Source organism: Rhinoderma darwinii, chromosome 4, assembly GCF_050947455.1.
Source record: "Rhinoderma darwinii isolate aRhiDar2 chromosome 4, aRhiDar2.hap1, whole genome shotgun sequence".
NCBI lineage: Eukaryota > Metazoa > Chordata > Amphibia > Anura > Rhinodermatidae > Rhinoderma > Rhinoderma darwinii.
In genome coordinates, this window is record NC_134690.1 from 86,907,670 (window position 1) to 86,935,662 (window position 27,993).

A 27,993-nucleotide genomic window follows, 5' to 3' on the forward strand; every position below is an offset into this window, starting at 1 on the left:
AAAGACGGCGACGCCTCCCATTGAAATCAATGGGAGGCGTTCTCGGGCCGTTTCTGCCGAGTTTTGCGACGCGGTTTCCCTGTCAAAAAACTCGGCAAAATACCCCGTGTGAACATAGCCTAATAGTGATTTTGCGCGGATTCTCAATGCAGAATCTACAAGAACGAGTATGCTAAAAAAAAATCCCTGCATCGTGTTAAAAAAATCTGAGCTGATTTTTCCTGGAGCATGTGAATGGGGTTACAAAAAGCCCATTCTATTGCAATGAAAGCGGATTGCAAGCAGATTTGATGTGGATTTCAGTGAGGATCAACGCTAAAATCTCAATCATATCCTCAATGTGTGAACTCCAGGTCACGAAACACTTGTGGTAAGCATGATTTGTTGCTTGCGACTTGGAGATAAAATCGCTACATTACTGCAACTCTCGCGCAAGGTTTCCCTATAAGAAACAATGTTGCAAACAACTTTGCAAAAAAATCACATTTATTTCCCTATATAAATGCTGAGCTGGTCAGACCCTGAATGTTCATGGAGGAGTCATCTCCCCAGCTAATAAATGTATTTGAGCAGCTGAGCTGGTTGATAACAGAGAACAATAGATTGTATTTAATGGAATGCAGGTAAGATACACTCAAGTTGTACAGTCTCTTCAAGAATCTATCACCTCCACAGTAGATCGCTAGCACCGTTATAAAACACACACAGCACCACGACCCAGTGACGTGCCACCCGCTGAGAACTACACCTCCCGGCATCCCCAACAGCGCTGTGATTGGTCCTTCCTGGTGACGTCATATGTTTTGGATCTTCAGAGTCATGTGCTCAGTTCTCTTTGTTTTCAAGGATTCTGCTATAAGAAGATTTATCATCATTGTGTGTTACGTGAAGAAGATCCCTGAGCACAGCAGAGCGGAGCCGTGCACTACACCTCGTCCATGCTGGTTATAAGCAGTCAGGTCAGTCTACTCTCCATACTACACATATTCATATAGCTTCTTATTATATATATTATTACTGTACAGATAGTGCCCCCCTCTCCCAGCTGTTGTTATGTAACTACAATCCCCTGGGCATGCTGGGAGTTGTAGTTTCCCCCCCCAGCTGGAGGGCCACAGGATCACTGTAGGCTCTATACTTGACATAAAAGTTACATTTCTGTTACCAACAAAGTCTGCTGCCTCTGCAGTCTCCATATAGTTGTTCACCGTGGAATTTACATCACTTATTCCAAACCTGGTTGTAAAGTTTTTACTTACGGCAGCCATAGACGTACAGATAGTACACGTAATACGTGCCAAACCGCCACTGGTTGCAAGAATTGTGTCTATGGCATAAAAAGGATCAGATGCCACCAGCGGAAGTTTACAGAAGTTTATACAGTGCACTTGACTTTTGTATCACTTTATCTTAAAGGGGAAATCCATGTAAAGCGATCTTAGAGGCGCAGTAAAGACATGTCAGAACAAGGCACTGATGGAGGTTCGGACCCCTGTTGGATTTATAAACAAAGGGTCCGCTGGGCAGTGTAGTGCACCTGGTGATGTCCAGAGATTATTGTTGGGTGGTCTACGGTATTGTTCATCCGGGCAACTGAATGTGATCTGAGCTGGAAACTGTATTGAAAGACAATGACACACAATAACGTGATTGTTATCATTATTCTGTATAATTCTAGATATTATTGTTTATGGCTTTATATTTATAATTCATATTGTGAAGAACTTTCTATTTTTGCATTCTCAATACTTTCTGTATTGTTAGGCATAGAGGTATTGGCCATACATCTGATATACGGTGAAAAATCATTTCTACTGTACTGAGAAACTGAACTATTGCATTTTTTGCCTTGATTCACATGGGAAATTCTCTGGGTTTTTTTTTTGTAAAATCGATGGAACAGATTAGTCGGAATTGATTGTTACTCCAAATGCACCAAATATTACTACAACCCCTTGTTGTTGATTGGATCATCCCAAATGATCTGTTAACACATTTGCCGAACTTAACCATAGGCTCCCATTAGCCCGATGGAGGCCAAAAGAGTATCCAAGATTATCCTTTTGGGCTTCTGTATAGGAAAGCGCAGCAAACTGAACTTTCCTATACAGTGGGTCAATGTGGCTTATGGTCTACATATGCCACTGCCTGCCTACACAATGGTATACATCGAGAAGTACTCTTGACGTACAGTTCCAGTTTGATGTGAACAGAGCCTTAAAGGGAAGCGCTGGTACAAACTGGAATTTCTCATTGGAATTGTTCATTAGGATGTCCAGATATGTCCTTCCTTACCTTTCCTTTTGTCTCAACATATCATGAGATGTGTGGCATGAGATGACCGGCTTTTAAAAATGTTTGATTTCGCGATGCTCTGTCACGAGATGTCTATGCTATATTTGTCTATTTGTGGCCACCCAGTGGCTGTGACATGACTTGCAGCCCTTCAATGGTTTTGTTAGCATGTCACGATATTGTGTTAAATCTTTTTCTATGCAAAATTTGAGTCCATAACCAAATTCAAGTAAAGGTAAGGATGGACACATCTGTAACAAGCGATGTGGGCGCCAGGTACCAACAATGGATCGGCGCAATCCTGTGTAGATCCAGCATTGTCACTTGCTTTGTGATGAAGGGCCTGTACTTCTAATCTCCAGCTGCCAGGGAGAGGAAGGTGGCACCCGAGGGTGCATCGCCGGATCATGGATTGTGGGTAAATGATTGATTCATAGCCGACTTGTTGTTTTTCTTTAGTCCCTACATTACTTGTAAACTACAATGTGATTGATTCATGTGAGCAGGTGGCCCCAGGGTGTCTATGGAGATCAGCAGCACAATAGAGAAATCTCTCCCCTGGGTTATAAACGGGTAAAGGAAGGTCTGGTTGTTCTCGTCTGTGATACTGCTCACCTGTCCTCTCTCACCTGTTCACAAACACAAACAGCTGCTTGCAGGGGGCAGAGTTTGCCGCGGTCCTATCACGTGACCTGACTTCGTGTTTATTTACACTGTGTCCCAGCTTTTGCTTGCATCAGAGGGGAGGGCAAGGTTTCGTAACATTAGGTAGGGTTATTTATCCTTAACCAGCCTAAGGCACCTTGGTTAACTGCATCATCTGTTATGATTTCTTGCTCTCATGCCGACTGCAGATAAGTTTTAGATCTGTCTTTTCTCTAAGGACTGAATCATTACATGTGAGATGTAGAAACTTGGACACTCTCTCTTTTCAGAAATGAACACTGGTAATCGGATTATACAATATTTACCTCATACCAATGGGGAGGACAAATTAATCTTCGTATTCTGCATCTCGAGTGTGGTCAGGAATATGAGAGTCCAGGCTAAGTTTTGATTTTTGCTTACCATTTGGTCATTAAAGGGTAACTAAATTTTCAAACTCATAGTGACATGTCAGAAGTTTTTATCGGTGGGGGTCTGAGCACTGAGGCCCTCATTGATCGCTTAAACTAAGCGGCAGAAGTGATCGGGCGAGCGCTGAGCCGCTTTGTTTCTGATCGGCTTTTCTCGGAAAGCCGAGCAATTGGTGTATGGACTCATAGACTTTCTATTGACCCCGTATACCAGTTGCTAGGCTTTCCGAGCCATATCTGCCATTCACTTTCATATGGGATATTTTAGAAAATAGAGAAGATGGGGGTGTCATTGAATACATTTAACTGGAACCCCAATGTCGGTGCTTGCCACGCTTTACAGGTGGGCCTGGCACATGCTCTCCTGCCTTTCCATTTCAAAGGGCAATTAGACAATGCATATGGCTGCCTTGCGGTGCTTGTGGAGAGATGTTTCTCTCCACCTTTATTACATTTATAGGCCCTATGGGAAATATACACCCCCTTTAAAGCAGAGCAGTCATCAGAATATCCGGCACTTCTTTTTTTTTTTTTTTTTTTAAAGGAAAGCTGTCTAATCTATAGGCAGCATGTTATAGAGCAGGAAGAGCTGAGCAGATTTATATATAGTTTTGAGGGAAAAGATTCAGTAGAACTTGTAATTTATTGATCTGCTCTTTCTATGCTTAGGAGTCCAGTAGGCGGTCCTAATCAATGATTGACAGCCTTCTCTTTATGAATGTGCATAGAAAGATAGCGGTCAGTTAGGCCCCATTCACACGTCCGTATTTTTCGTCCATAATTATTACGGACCCATTAATTTCTATGGGCTACGGACACCTTTCCGCATTTTTATGGATGGATGGGTGTCTGTGCCGTAGAAATGATAGAACATGTCCTTTTTTTGTCTGTAATTACGGCACGGACTCCCCATAGAAGTCTCTGGGTGCATACGCAATTACGGACGGCTACAGATGTGCACCCGTAGCCGTCCGTAATTACGGAAGCGTTGCTAGGAGACGCCAGGTTTTCAGATGTTGCATATCATCTTCTTTTTGCAGATCCGTAAATACGGATGCAATATGGACCGTATTTACGGACACCATTCTGTATATGCAGATGATTTACGCATGACTATAAATGACTACGGATCTGTATTTATGGACAGTATTTACGGATGGATGAAATCTACGGTTGTGTGCATAGGGCCTAAGGCCTCATGCACACGGCCGTGCCCATAATCACGGGCCGCGATTGCGGGCACGGCCGCGGACAACCGCCCGCATTTTCGGCCCCTGCTCCCATACAAAGTATGGGAGCACGGCCCGTAAAATGCAAAAAAACGGACATGTCCTATCTTTTGTGGTACACTTCTACGGGAAGTATACGGGAAGGTGTCCGCGGTGAATAGTAGTGAATTGTTCCATAATTGCGGACCGTAATTACAGACGATTTTTACGGTAAGGCCCTTACTGAGTAGGACCGCCCTCTGGACTCCAAAACAGAGAAAAAGCAGGGGTTTAGGTCAATAAATTACAAGTTCTACTCAATCTTTTCCCATAAAACTATATATTAATCTGCTCAGCTCCTCCTGCTCTATAACATGCTGCCTATAGATGGGACAGCATTTTCAACATAAGGGTATGTTCACACAGCAACGCCAAATACATCTGAAATTACGGAGCTGTTTTCAGTAGAATTTCAGACGTTCTTACAAGTGCACGCGTTTTTTACGGACGTAATTGGAGCTGGTTTTCATTGGAGTCAATGAAAAATGGCTCCAATTACGTCCCAAGAATTGTCCTGCACTTCTTTGCCGCGGGCGTAATTTTACGTGCCGTCTTTTGACAGCGACGCGTAAAGTGACAGCTCGTCTGCACAGAACATCATAAGACCCATTGCAAGCAATGGCCAGATGTTTGCCGCCGTCTTTTCAGGCGTAATTCAAGGCGTAAAACGCTTCCATTACGCCTGAAAAGAGGTCGTGTGCACATACAATAACAGGTTCCCTATGAACCAATGATTGATGTATCTGCCTCTATACACAGCGGCTGTCGATCATTAGTGAGGGGCTGGGGTGATATGGGGAGCAATAAGCTCATGAATTGTAGTGAACTCATAACTATAAATTTGCTGTATCCTGTCTAAAACTCATATTACACGCGCAGATTTTCTGCTTGGTAAACAAGCTCCGCTCAACGATCACAGCATGTTGATGCGTCCATGTCATGATGCGCTCATTTTCTCCATTTAAATAGAGCAATGATCGGAATATCGTTAATACCATCGTTCGTCCTCATACATTTTGCATGTTGTCGGCAGCACATCACCTGTTTACATGGGGAGATGTGCTGGCGACAAGCGACCATTTTTTGGGCTGCATAAGAGATCCGGTCAGCTGAAAAACAAGCTCGTTCGCCCGATCATTGGTCCATGTGGATATTACACTATGCTTTTGTGCCCTGTGGTCTCTCATGGTAATATAGTGCCCTTAAATAGAACACCATATTTTTATGTCAGATCCGCTTTAAGGGGAAAAAAGTATAAAGAAGTCATGTATACCACATAAACAAAAACGGGCTGAAATGTGTATCCATATATCGGACTCCATTGTCTTACATGCGACAAATACAGATCTATAATATAATAGAAAAATTTTATTAATTTTCAGTGTTTTTCTTGGGTAACTGCAAAAAAAAAAAATGAATATGTAGATGTAGAGTGAAAGCAGAGCTGCACCCTCGGCTGTGTTGGCACTATACAGTTACACATCTCCGCCTGGCCTCATTTCTATTCTACATTGTTTATATCAGCTCTGTTGTCCTCTGTTGCCTGCCAAAGTTTTTCAAAGAGGAAACTGATCTGGCTGTGTTTATTAGCGGGGTGTGCATAGCCTGCAGTGCAAAACGAGGCCGCACGGGTCACCGTGACCTGAACGCCAAATACTCGCCCCTCGTTTCCAGGCTACTCACCCGTTGCCATTGAGGGATAAAGTACCGATATATACAAATAGGTTTTCTCTGTTCAATATTGACTTAAGTGACTCATTCGGAGAACTGTAAACTCTGCTTTACATTTACTAAATACCCAGCTCCGTTTATATACTTGAGCCTTTAACATAAATCTATTTACACAAGGCTGAAGCTAAGATTATTCTGTAATATGTAACTCCACCCAAAACAAAAACGACAGCGATTTTATTAGACGTTCTGAGACTATACGACAATAACAAAATATAAGTCACACAAGGAAATGTTTTGGTCGGTATCAACTTTAAAAGGGTTGTAAAAGTTTAGAAAAACCTGAGTCCTTTCTTCCAGATAGAGCGCCACTCTTGTCTATGGGCTGTGTGTGGTATTGCAGCTTAGCCCCCATTCAAGTGAACGATTCTAGACTGCAATACCAGACACAGCGTTGTGGATGGGTAGTGGTGCTGTTACGGAAATAAATCAAAGACTCCACAAAATAGGATATTGGTTGGAAATTCTATGGGGAAGTGTGTAGGGCTGGATTGGTCCTTGGAAGACTTGGTCTAGTCCCACTTTCCTATTTTTAAAGAGTGGAAATAGCTACAATATATTAAAAGATTATAAACTGTAGCATCCTTAATGGGGATGAGATAGTAAAGGCCCTAAGATGATGAGGGCCACCAGCAGATGTCACTTTTGCCGTGCCATCTATGCCAATTGTGTAACAGGGAATTGCATAAGCAGCGATCCCCTATTATAATGATATTATTGAATCACTCAGGAGCTGACAATGTGATGTTGACAGGGGCTATCATGATGTCCTGACCCGCTGGTGAATGGAATATTTCCAATAATAACGTAATATTAGCTAAACAATGGGAAAAGGAAGATCGAGACATCCAACATTATATTCGGGAATTATGACACTATATTCGGGAATTATGACACTATAATCGGGAATTATGACATTATATTCGGGAATTATGACACTATATTCGGGAATTATGATATTATATTAGGGAATTGCTGGTTATGGCTCCAGACCAGCGCAGTCCTGGGCCATCTGTTGTGTACTACTTTGGTTCAGGACCCGGTTCACCTTACAGCATTGTCTTTCTATTTGAATATTCCGTTGACAGAGGCGCTGAGATACAGGACGCATTTGTTCTGCTTTCCATACTCTGTCAGTTTGGCTTAAGTCAGAGGATTGGTTAGATCATTGCACGGCTGTTGCTGAGGAGGTTATTTTAGTATGTCAGTGCTGTAGTTGTCTTTTCTTTGAGTTTCAGGCAGTCTGCCAATACGTTAGGCCTCGGGCAGTTAAACGAATCTCTGTGCTTGTGTCAGCCTTGTGTTACCCGTGCTGCTTTGTTTTTTTTTTTAGCTGTATTTCTTCTTTCCGCGTAACTCAAAGAAGAGGAAGGGACGTGTTGCTTTGTTTCTACTTTTAACCAACAAGAAAACTGACGTCTTAGACCTGCCTAAAGTTTGTGCTCATTTGTTTTTCTTTGCTGTTTTTATCAGGATGTTTCGTGGTTTAGATTTTTTTTCTTTTCTTAAAGTGACGGAATGTTTATATGCTGCCTCTGCGAGAACTTTCACATTAGTTTTATCCTAAATTAAGCACATGGGTGGCATACTATAAAATAGCTGGATGTCATTTTTTTGTCTAAAAATTGACATGTTTGCTATATTCGCGAAGTGTACCTCAGCCTATTCTTAGCATAGGCCATCAATGTGTGATTGGTGGGGGACCCCTGGGACCCCCATGATCAGGAGAATGAAGCTGCCGCAGTGCTTGGAGGACCAGTATGGCCTCTTCAATGTTTTTCCAGACACAATGATTCATCCATGTAGCAGTGTCGGGTAATGCAGTTTAGCACCATTTCAGCACTGGATCACTGCAGCTCCTTTGTTTTGTTGTTCATGGGGGTCCCGATGTTTTGATCTCCACGATCACCGATCCTAAGGATTGGACATCAATGTGTATTCCTGGGAAAATTCCTTAATGCTTTTAAAAAGTCCCCTAACATCCTATAAATCCTAGATCTTTCTCTTTTATGCAAGTCTTTGTTACATCTGTTTCCTGCAAAACTGGGTGACCATCAATATCTCCACTATCAGAGCTGACAAAGAGTCCTGAACATCAACTATATTTTATTATAAAGTGGTATGGGATCAGGGGATTTACATGTGCATAACTAGGATTTTTTTATTCAGAGTTTTAGGACAGTTGGTTGACAGTCCCTATGGCAGCGGTAATGGTGGATACGGTGATTGTCATCCAGCTTTCTTAGAAACATTATAGATAAAGATGGCAAAATAGAATTGCTATCTTTAGAATAGACCATCAATGTGTAATCAGTGGTGAGGGACCGATCAGCAGAAAATTAAGCGTCCTTACTGCAGTACCTGAAACAGTTCCACTCCTGTCCATGTGGTAGTGTCTGGTACTGCACAATAACCTCATTTACTCGATTAGGACTGAGCTGCAGTACCATTAATAGCCACACAGACGTGGACAGTGCTGTGTTGATTACTGTAGTGAAGGAGTTCCTTCGTTCAAGGTTGGACTCCTACAGATAACACATTGATATCCCGGAATTGTTCCCTTGAATTTGTATATGGTTGGGATTTGCCAATAAATCTAATGTGTATAGCTAGCTTTAACCTTGTTCTACTCCTCAGCTCTGTAAATGACATATGGAAGACTGTTATTACCTCAGGGTATGAGAGATTCAGTACAGACACGTTGAGGCGCCGACATAGAGGCTCATGTAAAAGACATCCCATTATTGGCATACTACATGTGAGGTCCCTTGTCTGTCTAGAATACCACTGTTTATATATAGGATATGGTCCCAGCAGTTATGAGGCTCCTGAAATTCTTCTTTGTACTGTATAGAAATGAGTAAAAACATGTACCTGAACTATATATGGACTGTAACTGAAGGGGACTTATACGTTCTTCTTTCTTTACTTTCCACCACTGAGTTTCTTAGTTATTTTCTGTAAATGCACATTGTCTTTCTTTTTTCCATTTTAAAAATATTAAAGGGGATGTCCAGTTTAGAAAACTCATTTTCAAATACAGTGAAGGAAATAAGTATTTGATTTGGGAGTTGAAGATCCGAGTTGCCAAGCGACAGCCTCGAAATCTGAATGATTTACAGATGATCTGCAAAGAGGAGTGGGCCAAAATTCCATCTAACATGTGTGCAAACCTCATCATCAACTACAAAAAAACGTCTGACTGCTGTGCTTGCCAACAAGGGTTTTGCCACCAAGTATTAAGTCTTGTTTGCCAAAGGGATCAAATACCTATTTCTCTGTGCACAATGCAAATAAATATATATAATTTTGACTATGTGATTTTCTGTTTTTTTTTAAATATAATCTATCTCTCACTGGTAAAATTAACCTAGCCTAAAAATTCTAGACTGTTCATGACTTTGACAGTGGGTAAACTTACAAAATCAGTAAGGGATCAAATACTTATTTCCTTCACTGTATACTATTAGGGAATTCTGGAAAAATAGAAGGCAAATTCCTTTTCAGGATCGCCATCTTTTAGCCAGAGCACAACGTGACTACAAGAGGGGGCCTTCACCTATCAGGAGAACAGTGCTTTGGTGATCCCCATTCGCTGATTACAGTCCACTGCACTGTCCTTATAGTTCAATGGAGAGGTGTAAAAGGGCCTATACTTCTTCCATCCGTCTCCTACTTTTGCTGACCTATTTGAATAAGAATGTGTTTTAGTTCTCTGCAAAGATACTTGTTGAAGTTGATAAGAGATTACTTATCTTGTCTTACTTAGGCTTCGTTCACATCTGCGCCAGGGTCCCGTTCCAACGTTTCGTCTGAGCTTTCCGTCGGAACGGGGCCCTGACTGACACAAATGGAATCCACAAAACGACGGAACCCTTGCACTACAGAGACAAACAGAAACCAATGGCACCGGATACGTCACCATTGAAATCAATGGTGATGAAAACAGAAACCTATGGTTTCCGTTTCTGTCAGTCAGGGTCCTGTTCCGACGGAAAGCTCAGACGGAATGTTGGAACGGGACCCTGGTGCAGATATGAACGAAGCCTTATCTTGTACTGCTTTTGACTTTTTGCACAGGCCAATTATCGGGCAAACGAGTGTTCATATAAATGCTTGTTCCCAATCATTGCCCTGTGTAAATACGGCAACGATCAGCCCGATGAATGAGCAAACTATCGTTCATCGGCTGATCGTATAGTTTATTCAGCATCAAATATTATCATTGTCGGCAGCACATCTTCCTGTGTAAAGAGGGAAATGTGCTGCTAACATGATGTAAATGTATGGGGACGAGTGATCATAGTAGCGATTGCTCGTCCCCATGCATTTCTCCTTGTGAAAGGAGCAAACGAGCGCCGATCAACGAGCTGTCTCGTTGATCAGGGCTCATGCACACGGTCGTATTACAGATCCGTTTTGTACAGAGCCGTACCAGGGCACCCTATATATTCCTCATACGGTATCTGATGGAACATGATATGGTGGCACACGGTTTCCTATGGCTCCGTAGTGAGCAGTTGAACAGGACTCCATGTGCTTCCGTACAGTCGCTTGCACGCTGCTCTTCTTCCTGTTCTGTATTGATCACTTCTCAGCAGTCATCTCATTATCATCACAGGCAGGATTACAATGGAAGGTAACACCTATTATAAATAAAAGGGGATCCACCATTAACTATAGGTAACGGACACCGCTCCTTTCCTTTCCTGCACAATGACCTCTGCACAGATCACAGAGCATACTTAGAACACTACCATATAGAAGTCAATGGATCTCCTACTTTTCACAGGTTTCTATGGTCCATGCGGCTGCTGTAAAGCATATCTCTAAATGCTATTAACAGGCCAGAATTAAAAAATAAAAACAGATAATAAAAAAAAATTATGTTTCACTACCAGGTTTTAATTAGGAAAAAATTCCTTTTAAGCTAAATTCAGAATTCTGCTGGTTCCCGTTACCAGAGAGAAGTGCACAGTGAGAGCTCAGATAACACACAGTATTAAACTTTTGGGTCACATGTCTGGCATCAGAATAGAGAGGTCTGTTTCCAAGGACACAGTAATTACATATATATGAATCTGAAAAAGATCATGAATAATATCAAAATGATTTAAAAACCATTGGTAACAGAAAATGTACAGCAAATTATTTGCAGAGGCACTCCAAAAAATGAAGTGGCCATTTATTAACCTGTATTTAAAGGGATTGTCCAGATAGGGGTCACTTTTACATACTGATGACCTATCTACAGGATGGGCTATCAGTATATGATTGATGGAGGTCCGACACCTGGAACCCCCACCGATCAGCTATTCCGCCTGCCTCCGAGCATTGGAAGTTATGCATTGGTCGCTGCAGGAAGCAGATGGCAGATCCGGTTACTGTATAGCGGCAACGCTGCAGCTCTGATCCTATTCACTTGAATAGGGGCAGAGCTGCAGTAACCCAGCATGGCCGCTATACTGTGACCGGAGCCATCTGCGTCCGGCATCGACCCTGCATAACCAGTGGCGGAATAAGTAGACTATAGGCCCTGGGCTGTTACCCAAACTTGGGCCCCCCTTCCGCACCGCCGCCCTGCCACGACGTAACTATTTTTAACACTACCATTTTGGGCAAGCATTAACAAATGGGTGTTACGATTCCCCTTGTCACAGGGCTGTGTCCCCACATACTGACAGGATCACACTGTGCAGGGACACATCCTCCTGACAAGGGGAATTGTCTATCAGTCCTGGACTGCAGAAAGACTTTTTGTGAAATACAAGGATTTCCTATAATAAACATGTCAGGAGAGGTGACAGATTCTCTATAAATCTAGTGACTCATAGGTGACGACATCTCAGATTCTAGTAGTTTTTTTACTCTTTTCTTCTCCATCCGGTCCAGAGCTCATGACGACTTCTCCCGGCCATGACCCATTTCTGCAGAATGTCAGATGTCTTCGGCTCCTCACTTTTCCAACATTTCCACACCTGGATGCATGTGAATCCTCCGGACTAGACGCATGTGATGCAGTACCTCATCACGCCGGCCTGAGCAGGGAGGCTTCCCAGCGCCTTATAGGCTGCAAGCCTAACGTGGCCAGTAGCCTATAATATTAATTTGTATCTGAGCCCTGAGGATTCAGATACAAATGAATGTGGCTGCCGCTAGCACCGGGGCCCCCTCCGGTGCTAGCAACGCCACCAGGCATGAGGGGGTCCGTGCGGTCATGTGCGGTTCGGTCGGACATGGGCCCCCCGGGAGCCTTGGGCCCCGGGCGGTCGCCCGAACCGCCCTAATGATGATCCACCACTCTGCATAACTAACCGGAGGTGGCTGGAACAGCTGATCGGCGCGGGATCTGGTTGTCGAACCCCCCCACCGGTCATATACTGATGACCGATTCTGTAGATAGGTCATCAGTATGAAAAACCGCCACCAACCTAGAAAACCCCTCTAATGACATTTAGCTAATCAGAAGGATTAGGCTGGGTTCACACGACCTATTTTCAGACGTAAACGAGGCGTATTATGCCTCGTTTTACGTCTGAAAATAGGGCTACAATACGTCGGAAAACACCTGCCCATTCATTTGAATGGGTTTGCCGACGTATTGTGCAGACGACCTGTAATTTACGCGTCGTCGTTTGACAGCTGTCAAACGACGACGTGTAAATTGACTGCCTCGGCAAAGAAGTGCAGGACACTTCTTTGCAATGTAATTTGAGCTGTTCATTGAACTCAATGAAGAGCAGCTCAAGATATACGAGCGTCACAGACGCCTCGTATATTACGAGGAGGAGCATTTACGGCTGAAACGACGCAGCTGTTTTCTTCTGAAAACAGGCTGTCATTTCAGCCGTAAATGCCTGCTATCGTGTGAACATACCCTTATAATGCACAGACCGTAGACAAAGGATGAGCTAAAAGAAGGGGTCTGTAAAATAGACACATACATTAGAATATTATATTCTACCCTATAATAAAGACATGTATGCTCTAATCACTGTTCCCTGAAGATAAATGGTGAGAGGATGCTGCTGAGTGTTGGTGTTGGAAACAAAGAGCTGCCTGAACTTGTTGAAATGTCCTTAAAAGTTCTGCCGTCTGTTCTATAGAAATTGCAGAAACTTGCAAACTTCCATCTTCTGTGCCAAGTTATCTTTCTAACAATTCATGTATGCGCCACACAGATAACAGAGGACATTAACTCATTGGGGGCATATTAAAAGCAGTACTTTCCAAGGATTTATTTGATAATCGCTTTATACAGAGTTTTAATGGCCTTAGGCCTCATACACTCGGCCATAATACAGCTATGTTTTGTACAGAAACATAATACGTCACTCATCGAAGTGCCGCCTTAGGCCTCATACACTCGGCCATAATACAGCTATGTTTTGTACAGAAACATAATACGTCACTCATCGAAGTGCCTGGGGTCTTTACTGTAGCTCCGTATTCCGTAGATTTCGTATGTAATATGAGGCAAAGAAGGCCACAAGTAGCAAATTTCTAGCTTGAGGTTTCACAGCTACACTGGCACCATATAAACATGAACCCATGTGTGTCCAGTGAGAATCAGCTGAAGCATCATATTATATCATTTTATCTTTTTGATAGGCCCTCTTCACATCTCATTTGTGCCCTACGTTTATCGTGTATGTTGTGAAAGCTCACAACGTACATGTTAAACGTGTCCATAGGGCGACATTAGCCGGATGGAAGCCAAAAGATTGTCCTTTTGGCAACTGCTGACATCACTATACATATATGGAGTCCAAGGGCCAAGCATCAGGAATCACTCTGTCCGGAGACTCCGGCCTGGGGAAGCTCCGGAACAGAGCCTAACACTATATGAAGCAGACATTTTAAAGGGTACTTCTAAGGCCCTCTTCATATCATGGTTTGGCCTTCCGTCGGAGGTATACATTGGGTGGACTACGGACGTATACCCCTGAGTGAAGGCTGCAACATATCCCACTGTATGGCATACAGTGGGATACATTGCCTGGGGACTCCGGCCATGGTGTCTGTCTATATATGGACAGTGATGTCGGGAACATACCCAGGACCTGTGTCCACGGAAAGAGAAAGCATGAGGGATTTCTCTGCCTGGGACTCCGACCCAGGGAAGCTAGTGACGTCATTATATATATATATATATATATATATATATATATATATATATGTAGTGCCAGCTGATGCTCTTCCCTGGGACTCCGGCCTAGAGAAAGTTCCTGATGTCACTGTCCATATGTAGACCGTGACGTCAGGAGCTTCCCCCGGTTGGAGTCCCAGGCAGAGAGATTCCTCTTTCTGTAATGAATCTGTTGAGTGACGGATCCAAACGTCAAATGATAGATGCAATTGTCCTAAGGCCCTTTTAGACTGGCCAATTATCGGGCAAATGAGCATTCACAAAACGCTTGTTCCTGATAATTGTCCTGTGTAAACAGGGCTACGATCAGCCGATGAACAAGCAAAACACTCGTTCATCAGCTGATCGTATACTTTTAAACAGTAAAACTATTATCGTTGTCGGCAGCACATCTCCCTGTGTATGGGGACGAGCGATCAAAGTAACGAGCACTCGTCCCCATACTAGCTCCTTGTAAAAAGAGCAAACGAGTGCCGATCAACGAGCTGTCTTGTTTATCGGCGCTCGTTTACACGGCCCAAGTCGGGCTGTGTAAAACTACCTTTACTATGGGGTCCATTGGGGTTTTGTTGAGGTTTTCCTTGTTTTGAAGGCGAGAATGGTTCTGCATGCTGTGCTATCCTTCCAATCAAAAGGTATGGAATCCCCAACAGAATGTCATAGTGCAGGTGTGAACAGATCCTTAGATACATTACAGGAGAGGACCCATTGCTAGCCACTTTTAAATACAACAGGTGGTGTTTAGCCTCAGTGGTTATTAAAAGGGAAAAAAACTCACATAGCTCTTACCCTAGTGTTAGTTTCCAGTAATAAAGTTTCAATAGCACTATTGTCTCCTTAGTGCCACTAGGGCACAGTAGTATTTAGAGCTGCCAGCCAACTTGGGAACCACATGCAGGGGGCATGAGAGCATCAACACGTGGCTCCTGAGCAACTGGTTGGGGAGCACAGCACTACAGGAATGTATATTTGTACACTGGTAAAGCTCTATTCACAGATTTGCTAAGAATTAATTTTTTTTAGTTCCGTAATAGTAGTAAAAAAACTAAATTTATTGGCGTGATGGATTTGTCGCACATGACGGACCCCATTGAATTTCAATTGCTTCCATCATGGTGTCCATCATTTTACTGGGGAAAAATAGCGCAAATTTGACTAATACAGTCCAAATTTGACTCTAACGCAGATGTGAACAGATCCTAAATAAAATGTTTTATTCACAGTTTCCTTTAAAGTAGAAATTTGTGCAGCGGCATTCGAGACTGCTCTGTTAGCAGACAAGTGTCCTTGGAAAGCCTGTATTAATCCCTTCAGGTGGCAGCTATTTTAAGCCCTGAGCAAGCAGCAACTTTTTCAATTTTTCTTCACTGCATTCGAAAAGCCTTAACTTTTCCATTTTTTTGTTTGCCATTTATTCAGTTTCTTGGGTTTGATTTCCGCCATAAACAGTAATGCTGCCATTTTTGGGGGCTTAGTTTCTACCGCGTTCACCGTCGTTACAATTACTTCGATACCAAGTATATATTGATTTTTTATTAACTACTTTTGCATAATCATGTTGTTTTTGTTGCCATTTTTTTTTCTTATCGTCAACGGAGCTGTGTGAGGGCTTGTTCGTTGCGGGAGGAATTGTATTTTTAAATGGCACAATTTTGGGATACATATAACTTACTTATTAACCTTTATTAACTTTTTTGTAAAGGTCATTAAAAAACTAAAATGCAATTCCGCCATTATTTTTTGTGTTTTATTTTTACTCCGTTGACTTTGTGGTTCATATAATGTGTTATCTTTATTATACAGGTTGTTACAATCGCCGCAATGCCATATATGTGTAATATTGTATCGTTTTAACAATTTTGCTAAATAAAAACACTTTTTATGAAAAAAATGGTTTTATTTCTTTGTTGTAAACTATTTTTTTTCTAATAAACTTTATTAAACTGTGTCTAACTATTTATTTAGTCCCACTTGGGTTAAAAATGCGACTTTCTGATCGCTTCTATGATGCTTTGTATAGAAGCATTATACCAGTATACCAAAGCATTATTCCCAGGAAGAGCACAGTGCCCCCATGACAGCAAATATGCCACCACGATCGCCACAATTCACCTATAACCGCTACAATGACAGCAGAGTCATGTTGTTCTGCAGCTAGCCCCTTCTTGCCATACAAATCAGGGTGTCATTGCATAAAGGGAAGTCTTCTGTACTCTTTTTACTTCAAAAAAGGGACATAACATGCTGTGAATTTTTTTTATCTCTGTTCTCCCCAAACTGATGATCTAAAAGGAACTTTTCAGACAAAACAAATACAATATTTTATATCCAGTGGAGGGTTGAGGGGGTGGTGCTTGACACACAGATTCAAAAATAGAATTCTTGAACTAGATAGAACACTGTCAATCGGTTTTGCCTTGAGTGTTCCTTTAAATGGGTGATCTCTAGAACTTTAGCGCCTCTAGGAAAGTGCCATGCTACTTCATCTCCACTTTGTCATGAATTTAGTATTGAATGATATATAATTGATCTGAGAAAGATTGAACTTAAGGCCCCATGCCCACTTCAGTTTTTTCCTTCAGGGTGCTAGCCGTTTTTATGACGGCTAGCACACTGACCCATTCATTTCAATGGGGCCATGCACACTTCAGTTTTTTTGACGGTCCGTTGCTCCGTTCCGATCCAAAGTAGAGCATGTCCTACTTTGGTCCGAGATTCCGTGACCGTGAGGCCCATGCAAGTCAATGGGGCCGTCAAAAAAACTGAAGGCACACGGAAGTCATCCGTGTGCCGTCGTGTGTGACGGAGCCATTGCCTAGCAACGGCCGGCGGGCAGAAAAACATTACAGAAATATTACACTAATCGGCAGCCACTTGTCTCTATCAATCACTGATAGAGAAAAGAGGCTGCTGATTAAAAATAAAATAAAAATCAGTTCATACGTACCCGGTCGTTGTCTTGGTGACGAGTCCCTCTTCTTCCTCCAGTCCGACCTTCCTTTCTAACGCGGCAGCCTGTGATTGGCTGCAGAGGCGGTCACGTGGGATGAAGCGTCATCCCTGGAGGCCGGCCTTCTGACGTCATCCTGACGTGCGTGACCGCCACTACAGCCTGTGATTGGCTGCAGCGGCGACATGGATGAAACGTCTTCGCTGGAGGCCGGACAGGAGGAAAGTAAGTATGAACTTTATTATTATTTTTTTTTTATTACATTAAAATTGTATTATCCGAGCGCCGAGCATGGTACTGTCCAGGGTGCTGAAAGAGTTACCGCCGATCAGTGCAGCCCATTAACTCTTTCAGCACCCTGGACAGTACCATGCTCGGCGCACGGAAACACGGAGTGCACACGGCCGCTAAAACGGGCACACGGATCCGTCACAAACGGCCGTGAAAACTGTGTCGGAAGTGTGCACGAGGCCTAATGGACTTGTGTCTTTTTTCAACCGAAGTAACTATGTAGTAGACATAGTAGAGATAACGTTTGAAGGAGAAATACTTGTTTTCTACAGTGGGTCTACCAAATGTGAGCACAAAAAAGATGAAACTGATAAAAATGAATCTTTTTCCTGTCAACCACTATACAGCTAGGGAAATATCAGGCACCGTAAAGGGGAAACTGATGAAAAGATAATGCAGAAATGAGGACGTAAATAAATAGTAAAACAAGCTGTGAAGGGCAAGTGGAGGTGATAGGGGATGGGGAGGTTTCAGTGTTTGATAACCATAGACCATAAGAAAACTTGATGAAATGGTTAAAAAGTAAAAATAAAATTCTATAGATCGTCATATCTTCATAGATCTGAACCATCAATGAAAATATTCTCTCTGTTATCTTCTTGCTCTCTGGTGTCAGCCATACCTGTTCATGACTACCTTTGGGTTTGTGAGAAACCTAGGGTCAGAAGACTGTGAACGTTGCTTTATTGTACAAGATAAACAATAACTGTGGATGAAGGATGTAGCAGCACTGCTGTAATAACCCCACGGGGTCTCGGTGGTGTGGTATATATTCCTTCCTATACTCTGAAACTGGGCCCTGGTGTTTGATCGGGCCCAAAAGCCCCTATGCCACATAAGTCTCCAGTATTATATATGACACAGGGTATGTTGGGAGGGGCTATTACCGATTTTACATTAGCTGTAAATTATTCTTCTGTATCTGTCAAACAATCAAGAATATGTGATAATTCAGCAGGTCTTATTAATGCCAGATTGAAGGAATTTTACTGTATAAAGTAATTGAAAGTAAAATAAGAGCTAATGTAAATTTGAAAAAGTGTAAGGTATCATTTGTTGATCTATATAAGATCAGATGTCATCTCCTCGTGTCGGCTGATAAGATGTTAATCTTTTTTTCTCCCATTGTTTAGGCTCAGCTAACATACCCGTTCTGCTCCAGTGACTGTAAATATTGTTCAGGAGTTCCTACAGGTCATGAGATGATCCAGAAGTTTACATTGAGAAGAAAATATTAGATTACATTCATTGCTTCTGTGTAATTTAAAGAGAAAATCCAGCCAAAATGATTTCCAACATTTCCTAGATACTCTACGTATAAGATCACATTGAAGTCTGTGATGTCAGACCACCACTGATTTACAGAATGAGTGGGCTCTATACAACCATAAACCCCTTTGTAACTACTCAGATTTCTGTAATTGGACACAATATTCTTAAAGGTGCTGTCCAGGACATGTAAACCACAGGCTGCAGGCAGGTTATGGGCTAAAATAACAAAATAAGGCACACCTAGTTAATTCCCACACCGTTCCAGCACGGCTGCATCAGTGGTCTCTGCCAGTCTGTAACATTTATAAGAAGTGATGACGTGCCATTCAGCTGCATCCAATCCCTGGCCTCAGCGGTTATGCTACCAAAAACGGCACGTCATTTCTGAGACCAGTGATTGGCTGCAGCCGAACGGGACGTCATTACTTCCTGTAAAGGTAAACAGACCAGCGGAGACCACCGGAGCAGCAGCCCTGGAGCGCGGAGGTTTTAGTGGGTGAGTATAACTTGTTTTCTTATTTTAGTCCAAACCCTGCCGGCAGCCCTTGTTGCACATGTCCTAGAAAACCCCTTTAAGGTGATCGTACACAATGGACAAAACTTGTTCATACCCACCAATTTTGGCCGACGATCTAATGTGTGATAGTGCCACCCCCCTACAGCACATGTCAATGGAAAGAATCATCAGGCATGTATCTATGACTTGTCAGAAGAGATTTCCCCTTTAATAGCTCCAAGCAATGCTAAATGTTCCCTTAGGCCTCATGCACACGACCGTAAAAACTCCCGTTATTACGGGTCGTAATTACGACCCGTAATAACGGGCTCATAGACTTCTATTGGCGACGGGTGCCTTCCCGTTTTCTCACGGGAAGGTGCCCGTGCCGTTGAAAAAGATAGAACATGTCCTATTTCAGGCCGTAATAACGGCACGGACAGTCCATAGAAGTCTATGGAGCTCTCGTAATGACGGGTGGCTACATGTGTGCACCCGTCATTACGGCAGCGTTACTAAGCGACGTCAGTAAATAGTCACTGTCCAGGGAGCTGAAAGAGTTAACTGATCGGCAGTAACTCTTTCAGCACTATGGACAGTGACTACCGATCAGAATAAACCTGTAAAAAAAAAAAAAAAAAAAAAGACGTTCATACTTACTGAGAACTTCCTGCTTCCTCCAGTCCGGTCTCCCGCCCGTTGCCTTGGTGACGCGTCCCTCTCGACATCCGGCCCGACGTCCTGGATGACGTTTCAGGCCATGTGACCGCTGCAGCCAATCACAGGTCAATCACAGGCTGCAGCGGTCACATGGACTGCCGCGTCATCCAGGGATGTCGGGCTGGATGTGAAGAGAGGGACGCGTCACCAAGACAACGGCCGGGTAAGTATGAATTTCTTTAACTTTTATTACAGAAAGGGCTGTCCCTTCTCTCTATCTTGCACTGATAGAGAGAAGGGACTGCCGATTAGTGCAGTGCTATTTTGCCGCCAAAAACGTGCCCGTAAATACGGGTGGAATACGGGTGACACCGGACCCATATTTACGGGCACGGGTTCGTAAATACTGGTGCAAAACGAGTCGAATACGTGTGACACCGGACCCGTATTTACGCCAGTATTTACGGGTGGGAAAAAATACGGTCGTGTGCATGAGGCCTTAGGAAAAGGATTGCAGACCATTAAAAAAAGCCAGTAATGATGAAAACAACCATTATTGATATTGCAAAGGATCTGCCAGGCACAGCTTCTATGTCAACGCCCATAGGTAATCAGTCTGCACCTGCTTCTATGTCTGTGAGACTGACTCCATCTTCCACCACTCAGGATGGCAGGCTTAGGAGTGGGAGAGCCTATCACAGCCTGGCCAGACGGAGCTAGCTCCCGCCCTCTGTCTATTTATACCTGCCTTTCCTGTTCCTCCTTGCTTGTGATTCTTCTCTGTTGGTTTCCTGGCCCTGCTGCAGCTTCTTGAACTATTTGTCCCTGCTTCATATCGACCCTGGCTTACTGACTACTCTCCTGCTCTGCGTTTGGTACCCCGTACACTCCTGGTTTGACTCGGCTTGTTCACTACTCTCCTGCTCTGCGTTTGGTACCTCGTACACTCCTGGTTTGACTCGGCTCGTTCACTACTCTTGTTGCTCACGGTGTTGCCGTGGGCAACTGCCCCATTTCCCTCAGCTTCTGTGTACCCTTGTCTGTTTGTCTGTCGTGCACTTATTGAGCGTAGGGACCGTCGCTCAGTTGTACCCAGTCGCCTAGGGCGGGTCGTTGCAAGTAGGCAGGGACTGAGTGGCAGGTAGATTAGGGCTCACTTGTCTGTTTCCCTACCCCCATCATTACAGATATATTTGCTTAAGTATTTTATGAATCTGATCCTTATGATGTCAGAAATCATGCAAGAAGCGCAATCTACTTAAAGGGGTTATCCGGCGGTTCAAAAAGATTAAAAAAACTCCCCCAACACATGTATTTTTTTTTATTGAAAGCCTGAGCTGTGCTTTCTTTCATACAAGTGCATAAAAAGTGCAGAGTTGCCACACAAAAAGTGCACAAGGATGCGGTCTATCGCAGCCCTTCTCTTAGAAGAGAGAGGCCCCACATAACCATTCCCCGACCCTCCAAACCATAGGCCTAGAGTGATCAATGATCCCCCCTCGCCGAAGCTTGGGGAGACCCAAACACACTCCTAGGCTTCTAACTGGGCTGCCACCCCACTGTCCACCTAGGAGCCTGCATCAAGGTCGCACCTCCCCTCCGAAGAAGGGAGACCGGGTTGCAGGGGAAAACGAAACCAGACGGCCACACATTTTCCCCCTAGACCTCAGGAGGGTCCCAAAGGGGCACCTCATCCCAAAAGTCCTTGTGACAAACGTGACAAACACAGTGAAAAAACAAAATTAAATAAGTGGATGTGATACAGCCTGGACATCCGCCAGGTATAAAAATTCCTCATCTCCCAGCCAGAAGGCCGGGAGAATAAAGGTGTGTGCTCAGAAGTGTGAAAGAGGAGTGCGTGCAAGTGTGCCTTCACTCCATGGGATCCCACCCCCAGTGAGTTAGGGCACCCCAGGGTCACCAGCCCTGGGGCACATAGCAACTCGGGCTTCCAAACTACCCGACCGCGATCCGGCGGTCGCCTGGTCACCTACAAATGGTACCTTTAAACCAAATGCATACACCAGAGCGATGACCGTTGTGGTTCCCTACCCTCCCCTCTCCTCTGCGTTCTGTCATCCCTCTACGATGGTCCGGACTTCCACCGGCAGGGATGATGACTAACCTCAGCTTGAGCAGGTACTACACTTGATCTTAGCCAAAAGGCAGAGAAGCGATTTAATTTCCCTTATGGTACTACATCATTTCCTAAAAGAAAATAATAATTTAGTGCCATTAATATACCCGCGATATTGCGGCACAAACGCTCCTTTACTATCCGTGATTTCGCTTGCACTGATAAATTACATATCCCCTCATGCTTTTCTTACCTCACTGCAGCCTATTCCACGCCCATTCCTTGCCTCTGATAGGCTGTGCTTGTGGCCGGGACTATGTAGGGGGCTGGCTTACAAGAGGAGCAGTCACAGTCCCAGCCCATCTAGATCACATGATTGATGATGTGCCGACACCAACAACAGGAGAAGGGAATGCAGCACTTCAGCTGCTTCGTTTTAGCGATTAGTGGGGGTCTCAATCCTCGGACCCCCACCAATCAAAACTCCAATCGAGACATGTCAGAAGTTTGTTATACGTGTAGCTACACTTTAGATAGGTTAAAAACAGCCTTCTTTTCTACTCACAGTTCAATGCCAGGTCGGCTCTGATAAAGGACTGATTGCAAGGGACACACTGTCTGACAACCCAGTTTAAAAAGGCTGTCGTTTTTATTAGGCAGTGTAACCCTGGCAACCAGACTGTCTCAAATGACTCAGCTGTTTAACTAGACTGGCCAGCTGCTGACAGCAATGAAGCCATTCCTTACCTCAGCTTGTATAATATATCATATTTTTCAAATGATAAATTTATTTCAAAACGTCTCTTTCATACAGTGATATCATGGCTACGGCATGGATGTTTTTACACTGGTTTGTACAAGCTTTTTAAAGGTTGACCTTTTCTTACATAGAGTTTTGCTACTACTGAATCATGAAGGGATGTCACTGTCTAGCATTTAAGTATGCTCCACAGTGCTAACCTTTACATAGTTGCCTGCCATTGTATTATAGAGAAAATCATATCAGTTTTGTGTACTATTTCAGGCCTCATGCACATGAACGTAAAAACGCCCGTAATTACGGGCCCATAGACTTAGAGATTTCCTGTTGTGGGAAACTATATGTCATGGAGATAACAATTAGTGCAATGCAGAATCAACACTAAGGCCCCATGCACACGAACGTAAAAACGCCCGTAATTACGGGCCGTAATTACGGGCCCATAGACTTCTATCGGCCACGGGTACCTTCCCGTTTGCTTATGGGAAGGTGCCCGGGCCGTTGAAAAATAATTACAGGAGCATTGCTAGGCGACGTCAGGGGATAGTCACTGTCCAGGGTGCTGAAAGAGTTAACTGATCGGCAGTAACTCAGCACCCAGGACAGTGACTACCGCTGGAGTTAATAGTATTAAAAGTTAACTTACCCAGAACTCTCCTTTTTCTTCTTCTTCCTCCAGTCCGGCCTCCCGGGATGACGTTTCATCCCATGTGACCGCTGCAGCCAATCACAGGCCAATCACAGGCTGCAGCGGTCACATGGACTGCCGCGTCATCCAGGGAGGTCGGACTGGATGTCAGAAGAGGGACGCATCACCAAGACAACGGCCGGGGTACGTATGAACTTTTTTTAACTTTCAAAAGCTGCGGAAACTCTGCCCGAAAGGGCTGCCCCTTCTCTCTATCCTGATAGAGAGAAGGGGCTGCCGATTTGTGCAGAGAAAACGAATCCGTAAATACGGGTGGAATACTGGTGACACCGGACCCGTATTTTCGGGGACCCGTCGTAAATACTGGTGGAATACGTGTCGAATACGTGTGACCAAGGACCCGTATTTATGCCAGTATTTACGGACAGGAAAAAATAAATTCGTGTGCATGGGGGCCTCACTCTGTAACCCTTTGGCACCACAGCCATTTTTTTGTTTTTTTTTATTATTTTTTTTCTCCCTGCCTTCCAGCGGTATGATGGCATGTTTTTTGCAGGACGAGTTTTAGTTTTTAATATCACCATTTAAAGTCCCATGTAATGCACTAGGAAACTGCAAAAAAATTGTGGGGTGGAATTGGAAAAAAAACATATATACGATCCCGGCCGTTGCAGTCAGGTCACCAATGGGTTAAAGTTACCTTTTAAAAATTACCTTGTTCTGTCACTTCTAAAGCTGAGGTGTAGCTCATGGCGTGGAGGAGCCTAGCAAGAACTTTCTGTCAGGACATATACCACTAATAGATTCAGTTTCAATAAGATCACAGGGTTTCTGGTTTAGTGGAGGTGTGTGAATATGGAAATTGTTTAGAAAATGGGGAGAGGCAGAGGATTTGGGGTTAAGTAAGGTAAGGAGGAAGGTGCTGTATGAAACTGCCTTTTCCCATACAGTGTATTTTCTTGTACATATTTGTTTTGTGGAGACAAAGTCGTAATATATATTTTCTATTGTATTTATTTGTTATTGTCGGTTTTCTTTATGAAGTTAAAATGAAATAACGATGGATAGAAGTAGGCTCTGTTCACACTTGTTTCATAAGGGTTTTTCTTCACTTTGACGGCAAGAATAGTGCAGTGAGAAGAGGAGTATCATTTTTTTGTAGTGAGCATTTAGTTTTATTAAATTATGAATCTAAAAAGAAATCTGGTCATCCCAAAGCAAATTTGTCAAAACAGGTTCCCTTTACCAAGTTTGAATGAGTAGGTAGTACGGACCCTTGGAATCCTCTGGAGTCAGGAGCCATCACATATCACATACGCTTATTACCATATTATGCAAGCCAAGTTCTAGCCCTTAAAGGGGTTTCCAGCTTTTAAAACCCATTTTCACACACCTATTAGGAAAATAATAGAGGGGGGGGGGGGTTCCTCTGTTCAGGATCCTTATCTCTGGGCAAGAGTGGAGAGTGGCTACAAAAAGCATCTCGCTCTGAAGAACCTGTCCATTGATATGAAAGGGCATGGTAATGCTTAATTTCCCCTGTGGTGGCACTGCAGGGAAATTAAATAGTTGCCGGCAGGTTTCCCCACAGATCACAGCCGATCGTTGGGGGTCCCAGTAGGGGACGCTTTGTGATCAGCTTATTGTCAAGGGACCCTTATGACTAGGGATTGTCAAGGGACCCTTATGAGTAGGGAAAGTGGAGAACCCCTTTAATTGGTGATGCAGGGGTTGTCCAGTGCTGTGGGTCATCTGTAAAATACCATAATATGTCCCAATACCATAGTGTGTCCCAATGGCAGTTTTCTATTTATACAGATTGTAGAAGTGTTTTTTATTCTTACATTTCTTAACCGCAATTTGTATTTTATGATTCTTGGACTTTGTTGGGTAGAAGTCTGACTGAGATTGTTCTGTACCAACAAAGTAAGATTTCCACAATTCTGTTCTGCAATAGGCCAGAGCAAACTGAATTAAGAGTTCAGGAGACAGTCAGTTCTAGGACTCACCATGTTGTTTTTAAACGGCCAGAGAATATGACCTTAAAAGATTTTCATAGGAATGACTTTCACAATTCTATTATGTGTGCTAATATCTGGATGGGGGCAGCTGTTTTGGTGGGTAATGAATTAAACATTATTAAAAAAGATGTGAGGAAAGACAAGATAAGGCCGCATGCACACGAACGTAAAAACGCCCGTAATTACGGGCCCATAGACTTCTATTGGCCACGGGTACCTTCCTGTATGCTTACGGGAAGGTGACCGGACCGTTGAAAAATATAGAACATGTCCTATTTTAGGCTGCAATTACGGCACGGGCAGGCCCATAGAAGTCTATGGGGCTCCCGTAATTACAGGTGACTACGTGTGTGTGCACCCGTAATTACGGGAGCGTTGCTAGGAAAGAGTTGATTGATCGGCAGTAACTCTTTCAGCACCCTGAACAGTGACGAACGATCACAATATAGATCAACGTGTAAAAAAAATAAAAGTTCATACTTACCCAGAACTCCCTGCTTCTTCCTCCAGTCTGGCCTCCCGGGATGACGTTTCAGCCCATGTGACCGCTGCAGCCAATCACAGGCTGCAGCGGTCACATGGACTGTCGCGTCATCCAGGGAGGTCGGGCTGGATGTAAGTATGAATTTCTTTTACTTTTACTGCGGAAAGGGCTGCCCTTTCTCTCTATCCTGCACTGATAGAGAGAAGGGCTGCCGATTAGTGCAGTGCAATTTTGCAGCGAAAACGTGCCCGTAAATACGGGTGGAATACTGGTGACACCGGACCCGTATTTACGGGCACGGGTCCATAAATACTGGTGCAATAAAGGTCGAATACGTGTGACCAAGGACCCGTATTTACTCCAGTATTTACGGGAGGACAAAAATAAGTTTGTGTGCATGAGGCCTAACTCTTTGTGTATGTTCTCACAGGTCGGATAGGCAGCATAAAAGTACACAACGTATCCATCCTAGAACCCTAAAAAAAGGCGTTCATACTAAGCCCCTCCCTCTTCTCTGCACGTAGTCCGGCCCCCCTGGATGACGTTGCAGGCCATGTGACGCTGCAGCCTGTGATTGGCTGCAGCGGTCACATGGGATGCAACGTCATCCTAGAAGGCCGGACTGCAGGAAGAAGCAGGGAGTTCTGGGTAAGTATGATTGGTTTTTTTTCCCTGAATCTCTGTGATTCCGCTGCAAAAGTCGCAACACTGGCTTTATGTTGCAGGTTTTTCATCCCCATTAAATTCAATGGGGAAAACCTGCAACAGAAAAGTAACGAAAACGCAGCATAAATTGATATGCTGCGGATTTAAATTCCGCACCGCAGGTGAATTTATTAACGTTTACGCTGTGGTTTTTTTCCGCAGTGTGGGCATGAGATTTTTAAAATCACATCCATTTTGCTGATACTGTAAATGCTGCGAAAATTCCACATAGAATTCCGTTGGGAAATTCTTCACCATTTACGCTACGCGTTAACCCAGCCTTATTCACACGAATGTAGAATACGTCCGTGTGACGGCCGTTAAAACAACGGCCGTCACACGGACGCATGTATTTCAATAGGGCAGTTCACACGGCCGTGTTTTAATGGACAGTGTGAATGGTCCGTTGAAAAATAGAATGTGTCCTATTTTCTTCCGTTTTCACGGATACCTCGATAGACTCAAGTCTATGGGGATCCGTGAAAATGGGACCTGCACAGGTGCAACTGGGATGTGAAAATTTCGCGCGTGTTGCAGTTCCGTGTGTCATCAGTGAATGGTGCGTGGCTGCGTGGTTTTCACGCATATGCCATCCTTATGACACTCGGTTTTGATGTTTAGAAAAAAGAAATGAAGGAAGTGCTTTTATTTTTCCCTTCATTTCTTTATCTACTGTTGCGCGAATCAAGCGCGACACACGGAAGTGCTTACGTGTGCTGCGCGTGATTTTCACACACCCATTGACTTCAATGGGTGCGTGATGCGCGAAAAACGGCCAAGTATAGGACATGTCGTGAGTTTTACGCAGCGGACACACGCTGCGTGAAAATCACGGAATGTCTGAACGGCCCCATTGACTAACATAGGTCTGTGTGACGCAGGTGATTTTCACGTGCGTATCACGGACATTAAACACGTTTGTGTGAATAAGGCCTTACTGCAAGGTTTCCCCACAGATAACAGCCGATCGCTGCAGATACCAGCCGGGACGCTTTGTAATTTACTTATTGTCAAAGGATCCTTCCACCAAGTAGGGATTGTTCAAAGTTGAATACTCCATTAACCCCTTCAGGACCCAGCCACTTTTGGACCAAATGACACAGTCTCAT

At 43.7% G+C, this 27,993-nt stretch overlaps 1 protein-coding gene and 1 pseudogene across 2 annotated transcripts in view; one reads left to right on the top strand and one right to left on the bottom strand.

Annotated features, from left to right (window-relative positions):
• Positions 1 to 538: 538 nt before the first annotated feature.
• Positions 539 to 27,993, top strand: part of KLHL24 (kelch like family member 24) — a 57,019-nt gene continuing 29,564 nt past the window's right edge. For both annotated transcript variants that reach the window (XM_075861305.1, XM_075861306.1), the window contains exons 1-2: positions 539 to 623; positions 847 to 959. The gene's annotated coding sequence lies outside the window, so the exon portion shown is untranslated. The remainder of the gene's footprint in view (positions 624 to 846; positions 960 to 27,993) is intronic.
• On the bottom strand, positions 22,297 to 22,366 carry LOC142761474 (U2 spliceosomal RNA; annotated as a pseudogene).